Here is an 11792-nt window from a genome sequence, read left to right as displayed (position 1 = left end):
AAAAAAAAAAAAAAAAATATATATATATATATATATATGTATGAGAGGCTTCTGAAGGCCAAATTGTATACCTAAAATATTAGGAATTTAGTACCCTGGAAATAGCATGGAATTCAAAGTTTACATTCCATGAAGTTTTTTTTTCTACTTTTGCTACTCCTTTGCAGGAAACCAGCTAATATCAACTAAGCACCTACAATGTGTTGACGCTACTCCAGTTACTGAGGATTCAGTAAAGTGTGGTGTATATGTTTGGATTAAGTTTGACAATAGGGAACAGAGACCTAGAGACACAACAGCTTAAATCAGGGAGCACTGTATGTCTTTCTCATGGAAAGCCCAGAAGTAGGTGACCAGAGTGGTATATGGAGATGCAGGCTCTTCTCATACTGTTGCTTTGCTTTGTGTGATCCCCCATTCCTAAGATCACCTCATGGTCAGGATGGCTGCTCCTGACCTAATGGTCAGGTCAGGTTCTAGCTATTGAGAAGGAGAAAAAATTATATTTAAAGACTAAATATAAATATATATAAAGAAGGAAAAGATATACACTGGCTGTTTTGGGGGGAAGATTTCTGGAAGCTGCTTCATGAACTCCTGCTCACTGACCACAACATACTCATGCTGCTACATCTAACTGCTGGGAGGCTGGGAGATATAGTCTTTAATTTTTTGCTGTGCTTACTGAAAACTTAGGGGCTCTATTACTTTGGAAGGAGAAGATGAATATTGATGAACAACTAGCAGACTTTCTTATACATGGTGATTCAGTTTTTCGAGACGAGTATATAAGTATTTAGTTAAAATGCAATATAGAAAAAACAATGATAGACCTCCAGTTTTAGCATTTTGGAAGCACGTAAGAGGAGCTCCATGTGTATGTGTGTATGTGTGTGTGTACACTGTGTACATGCATTTCACAGTGGAAGATAAGGCCGGTGGAGAGAAATCAAGAGAGGTTCCTAGGATAGGGTAATGTATAAACTAGGCATGAGATATAAATTAAAATTTAAGCAAGAAACATAGGATTGCAGGGTGCTACCAAAGTTCAGTGCTAAGGAAATAAACACTCTGAGTTATGGATGATGGGAAATGATGTTAAGTAGCAGGCAGAGATTGTGTCATGGAAATCTTCTCATACCATCATATGAATTCTGTAAAAAGATTATAAGATTTTATTTCATAAAAACCAGTGGTCTACAAAACTAATTTTATTTCTGTATACTGGTATTGACCAATTTAACAATGAAAATAAAAGCACAATTTCATTCATAATAACATCAAAAAGGCCAAAGCACTTAGGATTACATGTAACAAAAGAAGTGCAAGGCATGGACATTGAAAATTACAAAACACGGGTGAGAGAAATTACATGTTCATGGATTGGAAGACAATATAGTCAAGATGGTAATTCTCTAGTTGATCTGTATATTCAACACAATCACTAAGTCCCCATAGGCTTTTGTTTTTTCTAGAAACTGATGAGATAGTTCTAAAATTTATATGGAAATGTAAAAGACTGAATATCCAAAGCAATTGAAAGAAGAAATTAGACCACTAATTAGACCACTCAATTCAAAACTTATTATGAGCTTATGTAAGTTAGACAGTGTGGTATTGGTTTAAGAATACACATATAGATCAGTGGAACAGAATTATGAGATCCAAAAATAAATCCTGTATTTATGGTCAACTAATTTTCAACAAAGGTGTCAAGATGATTAAAAGGGGGTAAAGACAGCTTTTTTGTACAGTAGTAGTGGGACAATTAGATATCCACAGGTAAAGTGGTGAATTTAGATCCTTACCTTCTATCACACACAAAATCAACATAAGATATATCATAGACCTAAATATGAGCTAAAATTTAAAAACTTCTAAAAGAAAAAACATAGTAGAAAATCTTTGTTATCATGGGTTAGTCAACATGTTTTTAGATATGACACCAACAGCACAATCATGAAAGAAAAATTAATAAATTGGATTTTGTCAAAATTAAAACCTTTTGTTCTTCAAAAGACACCATTAAGAAACTGAAGACAAGCCTTAGCCTGAGAGAAAATATTTGCAAATAATTTATTTGATAAAGATATGTGCTATAGAATATATAGAGAAATCTTACAAATCAGTAATGAGACAATTCATTTAAAAATGGGAAAAAAGCTGAATAGCTATTTCGTCAAAGAAGATATATCATATTAATAGCCCTTAAGCACATGAAAAGATGCTCAACAGCTTTTGTCTATAGGGAATTACAAATTAAAACCACAATGGAGTACCACTTCTCACCCAGTAGAAAATGTCTATTATCAAAAAGGCAATTACCAGTGTTGGTGAGGATGTGGAGAAAATGAAACTCTCATGCATTACTAGTGGGAATGTCAAGTAATTCAACCACTTTGGAAAACAGTTTGGCATTTTTTTGAAAAGTTAAATATGAACTTACAATACAATTCAGCAATTTTACACTTCGCTATTTACACACAATAATATGTACCCACATGTTCATAGCAGAACTATTCATAGTAGCCAAAGATGCACACAATCCAAATATACATCAAATGGTGAATGACTAAAAATATGAGTATATGCATATAGTAGAATATTTATAGCAATTAAAAGGAACGGGGCTTCCCTGGTGGCGCAGTGGTTGAGAGTCCACCTGCTGATGCAGGGGACAGGGGTTCGTGCCCCGGTCCGGGAAGATCCCACATGCCGCGGAGCAGCTGGGCTCGTGAGCCATGGCCGCGGAGCCTGCGCGTCCGGAGCCTGTGCTCCGCAACGGGAGAGGCCACAACAGTGAGAGGCCCGCGTACAGAAAAAAAAAAAAAAAGGAACGAACTACTGATACAAGTTGTAACATGTAGGAACCTCCAAAATATTATGCCAAGTGAAAGAACCCAGACTTAACAGATTACGTTTATGTGAAATGGGCAGTACAGGCAAATCTATAGATACAAAAAGCAGATAGTGGTTTCCTTGGGGCTGGGTTGGAAGTAGGCTTTGCTGCACATGGACAAAAAATCTTTTAGGGGTTATAGAAATGTTCAAAAACTGAATTGTGGTTGTGGTTGCCAAACTTGGTAAATTTACTAAAAATCATTGAATTATACACTTAAAAATGGTTGAATTTTGTAGTATGTAAGTTATACCTCGATAACACTCTCAAAACAAAACACAAGCCACATGGCACAGGGAAACCGGCTCGGTTCTTTGTGGCTGTCTGGAGGGGTGGGATAGGGAGGGTGGGAGGGAGGGAGACAAAGAGGGAAGAGATATGGGAACATATGTATATGTATAACTGACTCACTCTGTTATAAAGCAGAAACTAACACACCATTGTAAAGCAATTATACCCCAATAAAGATGTTAAAAAAAAAAAAAACACAATGATCTGAATTAGAGTGGTCTATGTTCTGAATTAGCGACATATGGCAGAAATCCTGAGAAGACTTATAAGTATACACATGTTCAGAGTCCCCCCCCCCCACCCCCCCCCCCCAAGGCTGTTCTGATCCTCTAGGTTTGGAGTGGGCTTAGGCATTTATTTTATGGAAATGATCCCAGGTGATTTTGATGTGTACCTTTAGATGATACTGTAAGAGGGAGACACTTGAAGGCTTGTAATCAGGAGAGGCCTAGGGTTACATTTATCCATTAGATGTAGAACAATGACAATTTAGAGGAGGGTGGGTTTGAAGATAATTTGACTGTAAGACAGAGATATGTTAAGAGCTTATTGTACTTGTTCAGGGAAAAAAATGATAAGGACCCAAATTGAGGTAAGCTAAAGCACCTGTTTCCTTATCTATAAAATGGGGATAATAGACTCATTTTATAATTAGACCTTACTTCATAGAGTTGTTGTGAGGATTAAATGAGTTTATATGTGTAATGTGCTTAGAACAGCTCCTGGCACAGAGCATTATATGAATATTTGCAATTACTATTATGATTATTATCACTAGCAGCAGCTTGGGACATGTCTGAGAATCAGGAATGTAGATTTGGATGATCAGGTGAACATGGTAATACTGACTGTATAAGAGAAGGAAAATTCAACAGGACAAGGAATCAAGACGACACAGGAGAGAAGTGGGCAAGCAGGGGTGGGACTGGGCATACCTCACCCTCTGTGACAGGGGGAACACGAGTATGGATGTGGTGGTAGGGGCACTTGCAAGTGGGGAGGAGATGGGGAGCTGAGCTTGGAAACAGGCACTTTAGTTCTGCCTACATTGGGGCTGACACCTCGTTGTGCTCTAGGAAGAAGAAAGCAAGTTTGTCGGCTGAGAGGGCCGTAGTTATGGACCTGGAGAAGCAGCATAGTGCCCAATACATTCTTGTTTCCTCATCTTCTCAAATTTTACCTCTGAGCATTAATACTTTTACTAGCTCTTAGTACCCTCTCCTGTTTCCCTCAGTAAACCTTCTAGGAGTCTCTGCTCCTTAAGTTCGCTCCACTGTTGTCTTTATCCTTAGGTCAAAACTTTCTCATGTTGGCTTTGATGAAACTAGGTCTGAAATGGCTTCTATTTTATTGCTTTGTTCATAAAATAAATGTATGACTGGGCAGGAGGGCGACGTAAATGCCCTTTGAGGCCAGACAGGGAAGATTCTGCCAATATTTTTGCATTTTACAAAGCCAGAGAGCATCTATTTATTTATCCCTTTTGAAGATGTAAAACATAACAGGCTATTTGATGAAAATTAATAGTACCCTCTTTAGTTCTAATAAAAATTCCTTTATTACCATAATATCTTTATAGATATGAAGTGTCTTCCTCTTAATGATTTCCTAGAACTCCAGTGGTAGAATCACATTTTGCTTCTTACTAACTCTGGGAGAGAGTTGGGGATGAGAACAAAGCAGCCTGATCAAGTGACTGTTTGTAGTACAGATCAAGAACTATGGCTTCTAGGAGTTATTTGACATCTTATGGAGATAATAAGATGTGATCCAATTTCATAAATAGTGAAGTAATTGAAGAAGGAAGAAAGAGAAGTAATTTCTCCCTGAATATAAAGAAGTGAAAATGAGCAGGAATAGATAACGTTTGTATAATGAGCTACTTTATCCAGTCTGGTTGGAGAACAGCGCATTCTAGTTTTGTATGATTCTGACAGAGTTTTCTGTACAAACCTAAGGACAACTAATTTTCAAGGAATCATAATAAAACAAACCATATTTGACCCTATGGCTTTATTAAGCATAATTTAACTTTAATGATTCAGAAAATGCTCTCAGGCATTGTACAGGCTTTGGGGTCAATATTATTGCTCACTAAGTGATTACCAGACTGTAAGAATCAAAGATGGCCCATAGTTTGTCTCTGTGACATGCTCCGCAATTCTTCCCAGAAAAATGAGTCTCTGTGGCCCCAAATTAAATGTGTTTTCTTACTCCATTGACACACATCGAGTAGGAATTTCCAAGAATGATAAGGCAAGGACTTCAGGTAGAAAGTCAGCCTGATGTTAGAGAGACAGTATAGTATAGTAAAAAGAACCTTGAATATGGATGGTGGAGGTTATTGGTTTTAGGAACTGATGAAGATTTATCATCCTGTAGCCAAAATTCTGAATGTTGGGCAGTAGCCCTTTATGCTGAACTGTAGAGGTTATCTGTTTTCTGTTATAGATCTACAACCATATGTTTTAGAACAATCAATTCCTTTGGTTTTGAGATAGGAGGCCAAGCCCATTGCTATTATGTTTGGTATCTTTATATTCATAGATAAATTTTATGAATGTTCCCAGGATTTGAAGATCGGTGTTGGCAAAATTATTTTTAAATGATTCTGATAATTTCCCCCAAATGTATCCTTCACTCTCCCCTTTATCGTGTGGCAGGGTTCCCAGACCAATCAAGTTCAATTCTGAATGTAAACTGATAAAATGAATGTTTTCTTGAGGAGGAGGAAAGAAGGAAGTGGCTTACTACACCATTTGTAAAAAGCTCTTTAAATATTTTACTCAGCCTTCTTTGGTGCAACTGCATTTCTGTCTCTTCATATATTTAGAGCAGCTCAGTTAGCTTTGGAAGGCAGTTTCAGAGAGCTTTCAGCTAGCTCTTGGCCACAAACAGATGGCATCAGATGACTAGTGCGGAGGATGTCTCACCTGTAAATGAGGGCAAGTAGAAGTGGAAGCTGCAGGCATGAGGACTCTTGGCTAGAACAGAGCGTGTGGCTGCCAAGGATTCAAAGACCAGAGAAGAGGTTTAAAGATTTCACTACTGTGGGAAGTTTCCTATCATCTACTTCCTAAGTCAATTTTCTCAAAAATGCTTTGTCTGCAATGTGCTTGAGTATAGCTACAGTATATTAGGATACTGCCTCGGAAAGCAAGGCCTGAACTGTGAGTCAGTAGACCATCTGTTCTTGCTTTATTAGCAAGTTGTGATGGGGGTAGCAAACGGAAATTGAATACTTTCTAATTACCAAGAATGGCATTTTTCTCTGAGTGTATGCCCAGTAGTGGGATTACTGGGTCATATGGTAATTCTATTTTTAGTTTTTTAAGGAACCTCCAGACTGTTCTCCATAGTGGCTGTATCAATTTACATTCCCACCAACAGTGCAAGAGAGTTCCCTTTTCTCCACACTCTCTCCAGCATTTATTCTAGACATCACCCCTTAAAAGAGAGGTCATATTGGAGAAAAGCATGTGGGCTGAGAGATATTGTGGGGAACATCTTTGGAAAACACAGTATGCCACCACATTAAATAAAGTAATGATAATAAAGAGTTCTAAGCTAAGTAGAAGTACCCTCAGGGTACCTAGTTAATCAAATCACTATTGCTTGCTAAAGCTCTGAGTATCTTTAATTTGACAAATGTCTTTTATTGACATTGAAATCTGGCCTTTTGCATACTGAAACCAAATAAAACTCTGTCCTGAGCTTTCAGGCTCCATACCAGTTACCTGCTACCTGGTACACCTTACACCTGATACACCTTACCTTTTCCCTCTGTGAACAATTTTTGCCAGAGTTTATTTTGCCCTCAGTTGGATTTCATCACAATCAAATGCATCCTCAGCCATTGTCACTTGCTGGCTGGGCAACCTGAGCAGTTTCTTTCATCTCTATGAGCCCCTACTTTGAGGTGTGAGGAGTTCAGGATATATGGTTCCTACGTTCCCCTACAGCTTTCATATTCTCTCATTGCATGTGTGCACATGGATATAGCCCTATACATGTGTTTTATTTTGCTGTAGTAGATCCCACCTTAGAAAACTTTTCCCTAGCTGACATAAGTGAATTTTAACGACCTTGGAATTCCTCACCAGAGCTGACCTTTGTATTGGCAGTTCACAGTCTTTACTGCATCAGATCCCAGCTTGCCTTCTGAAAGCAAAAGGGACACACGTTTTTTGTTTGTTTTTTTTTTGCGGTCCGCGGGCCTCTCCCTGTTGTGGCCTCTCCCCTTGCGGAGCACAGACTCCAGACGCGCAGGCTCAGCGGCCATGGCTCACGGGCCTAGCTGCTCTGCGACATGTGGGATCTTCCCGGACCCGGGCACGAACCCGCGTCCCCTGCATCGGCAGGCAGACTCTCAACCACTGCACCACGAGGGAAGCCCGACACGTGTTCTTATACATTTGAACGTTTGACCTAAGAAGATCATGACCATTTTTTAAGAAGTCATCTGGGAAAGTAAAACCTATTTTGTATTACAGTGTGGTTTTTTAAACTTTTGAAACTTCAGAATTTTAAAAAGCAAACAAAACAAAAACTACATGCAGAATAAATTGTTAATATATTGAGTTTTGAAAAATAATTATTTGCTATTCTTATCAAGGGTGATGGTGGCTTTCTCTGATCAATTCCTGCTTATCCTTCAGTGTTCAGCTGAAATGTCATCTGGAAGTAATCGGTCAATTTTCCCTATTCTATAAATTCCTAATATCTTATTTATCTCCTTCATAACACTTGTCACAAGTGTTATGTAATTGAATAATTATTATGCAGTGAATAATATATTGTTTTTTCCCATTGTCTTTATTCTTTTTTTATATTTTATATTGGAGTATAGTTGATTTACAATGTTGTGTTAGTTTCAGGTGTACAGCAAAGTGATTCAGTTATACATATATCTATTCTTTTTCAGATTCTTTTCCCATATAAGTTATTACAGACTATTGAGTAGAGTTCCCTGTACTGTACAGTAGGTCCTTGTTGATTATCTACTTTATACATAGCAGTGTGTATATGTTAATCCCAAACTCCCAATTTATTCCTCCCCTCACCTTTCCCCTTTGTTTTCACAGTCTGTGAGTCTGTTTCTGTTTTGTAAATAAGTTTATTTGTGTCAGTTCTTTAGACTGTATTTACATTTAGAATCTGTTATTTTTTGCCTCCACTTTTGTATAAGCTCCATGGTGGTCTAACTCATTATTTCCCCCACTGCTTGGTCATTAATAGGTGCTCAGCAGAGTTTCACTGTATGCAGGAATGAAGAATAGGATATATTCTCAATCCTGTATTTTGAAAGAGATCATCTAATCATCTTAACCACCAGACTCTGTGCGACTTGCTTATCCTGAACATGACTGGAGCAAGTGGTCACAGAAAAGGATGCTAGCCTTCCTCCAGCCCCCTCTCAAGGGTACTTGCATACTGTGATGGTAGCCAGCTTATTGCTCCTTACATTTTGTAGGAGCATTTAATATTTAATAAAACATTTTGTTTTCCTCACCTAGAGGGTAAGATAGATTTTCTCGTTCTCTCTTCTTTACTCAGGGAGCATCTTTATTTGGCTAATGCCATTGTCTTCTTTAACAGATGAGTGTGTTAGGGAATTTTAAGGGACTTGGGGTGCTCTCACCTCCAGCACTCTTGGTTTGAGATGTAGCTGCTGAACTGCCCTTGTGGATGAAACAGTACCCTCTTGATCACATGAATTTCTCCTGGCTTCTGGCCCAAGGTTCGAGTGGTGTTGCAAATGTCAGCACCCTTGAAGAGGTTTCAAATATTTTGTCCAATAAATCAATTTTTCCTCACTCCTACCACTGCTAAATGGCACTCTTTTCTCAGTGGCAGCAAAGAAAAGGCAACATGAAAACTGCAGTTGGGAAGTTGGCATACAGCTCCTGTTTATGTCTCGCTCAGGCTGGACTGTTATCACTGTTGATTTCTGTACCTAACAAGTCAGAAATAACTGAGCTCAAGAAAGTATTCATACTTTCACCCTCTCCGTCAACATGAACTTTAAGATGCTAAATAAGTCATATGCTCAAAGAGAAGCTTGGTGGAAATATCACAGTCACTCAAAGGCCTTGTAATATCTCTCTAAAAGGCACATTAAACATTTCACATCCAAAGCCTGCTCATTCATTCATTCAGCCAATATTTGTGGAGCAGACACTATGTGCCAGGTGCTGGGGATACAGTAGTGAATGTGAGAAGAATCCTTCCTGCCTTCAGGTGTCCTACCCCATTTTATAAGAGAGGAAGCTGAGCATAGAATTTGAAGATTTATTGCAGTTCTTATGGTATCAGCAATGAAGTCAGGTATATTATACCTTAAGACAGTATATTTACTATATATGTCTTTCTTGGAGATTGCATGAATTATTTAGGTAATTTAAGCCCAGTTCTTTTACTTTTCCTTGAATTATAGGGACCTGTCTAAAATGCATATTTCCTAAATTGCACATTTTCCTCAGTTCTCCACTATGCTCTGAGTGCAGCACCACAAACAACGTTTTTTTTTTTTTGATCTAGGTCATTTCCAAATCAAACTTTTGTTGAAAACATTCTATGTTGCAATCACTCTGCTATACACTGTTGGGGAACCCAAATTGTAGTGGGCCTGTTTAGAAAAGCTTGCTGTGGAGAAGGTAAGACAAGGCACAGACTCAAGAAACTAAATTGAATGATTGCCCATGGTAGTTGCTAAAGAAGAGAAACATGGGCCTCCATTCTTTCTCAGGAAGTATTTTATCCACTGATGTATTTGGTGGTGTTTATATTTAAGTACAGTGAACATTTCACAGTTAGCCTCCTATTAAGTCTTCATCAAGTTACATCTGACCAAATTATTGTCATGAATTTTTGTCTAATTTTAGTGATGAGAAGAAAGAGACTGTGTATTCTAATAAATGAATTTGGAATCGATATAGTATATAAATATAGAGTGTGTATTTTGTTTACCAGTCATTAGACAAGGCATTTCACAAAACATCTTTTCTTGGAAACTCACGATATGTAAAGATAGAGTCTTAGGACTGTCATGGGCCCTGTCTTCTTATTCCCTTCTAGTGCAGAGTGACAATTTTAGTATCAACTTGAACATTTCAGTGGATGGGACCTCACAATGTGATAATAGAAACAAAAATATCCAGTGTTTTATATGCTTTTACAAAACATATTTTCTTATTAAATTCTCCTAGAAACCTTGCTTGTTATTTTTAGAATAGCACTAATTTTTGGAAAGTGTTCTTTATATCAACCAGAACTTTCTTTTTTGCAAAATCTAACTTATGATCCTGATTTAACTTTCTAGAGTTAAATAGAACATGCTTATTTTATCTGGGTGAACATAATAACCTCTTTTAGATGACAACTTTAACAATATTTGAAGGTACTACCAATGTTCTCTTTTTCCAATCATCTTTTCTCTCCACTCATCAACTTAATTTTGCCTTTTTTTGGGTCAAACGCTTCCATACTATTTAAACCTATTCCTTGTGGAAATTGCTTGCAGACTCTCCAACAACCTGGTCACCCTTCTCTGGACACAAATTTACTATCATCTTTAAACTGGGGTGCTGGGGATAGAATGCAGATACCTGACTGTGTGTGGCACAGTGAGATTCTTACTTATCTTGATCAAGGCATTTTCTTCAGGTGAATGGGAGGTGTCATAGCATAGAGTTCAGAGTGTGGACTGTGGAGTCAGCAAGACCACTGGTTAAATTGTGGCTGTCTGCCTGTGGCTTTAAGACCTTGAGCAGTTTACCTAGCCTCTCAGTTTGAGCTTTGGTTTCTTCAGCTAAAACATGCAAAGCGTAATATTTATAAAGCAGTTTTGTTGTAAGATATGTGTGTAATCTTCTTGTTGCTATTAATAACAATACTAATATAGCTCAAAACTTGGATGTGAGGCAAGTGCCTCACCCTGTTCATTTATATTAAGCTTTTCACTAACAGACTCTTGGTTTCTCTTACACATTACTTTTATTATTATTATTATTATTTTTTGTGGTACGCGGGCCTCTCACTGTTGTGGCCTCTCCCGTTGTGGAGCACAGGCTCAGGACGTGCAGGCTCAACGGCCATGGCTCACGGGCCCAGCCGCTCCACGGCATGTGGGATCCTCCCAGACCGGGGCATGAACCCGCGTCCCCTGCATTGGCAGGCGGACTCTCAATTACTGCGCCACCAGGGAAGCCCCACATTACTTTTAAAATCTGGTTTCTGTCATCCTGTAGACCTGTGGTTCTCCAACTTATCACCTGGAGAGCATTTAGAAATTCCAGTGCCCAGGCTGTATACTTCAGAAACCAATTAAATAATACTTTCTGGGAGTAAAGACCAAGCACCAGTATTTTTAAGGTCTTGCAATTTTTCATATGCAGCTAACTTTGAGAACCACTGCTGTAGAATGCTGAGAAAAAAGATAGCTTAAATACTATTTAATTCAACATTTACCATGTTATTCAGATTAAGTAATGCTAACAGGTATAATAAATCCACAAATCTTAGTAGCTGGGCACCATGAAAGTTCATTTCTGACTTACACTATGTCCAATATGGATGATCCTAGTCATCCATACGGACTTCT

General features: G+C 38.2%; 1 protein-coding gene across 5 annotated transcripts in view; it reads left to right on the top strand.

Annotated features, from left to right (window-relative positions):
- The window catches only part of RGS7 (regulator of G protein signaling 7), a 615580-nt gene that overhangs the window by 137177 nt on the left and 466611 nt on the right, over positions 1 to 11792 (top strand). The gene's annotated exons all lie outside the window — the stretch shown is intronic.

The sequence above is a fragment of the Lipotes vexillifer genome, unplaced genomic scaffold, assembly GCF_000442215.2.
Source record: "Lipotes vexillifer unplaced genomic scaffold, Lipotes_vexillifer_v1.1 scaffold104, whole genome shotgun sequence".
NCBI lineage: Eukaryota > Metazoa > Chordata > Mammalia > Artiodactyla > Lipotidae > Lipotes > Lipotes vexillifer.
Note: the sequence above shows the minus strand (reverse complement) of the source record. Positions and strands in the feature narration are given on the sequence as shown.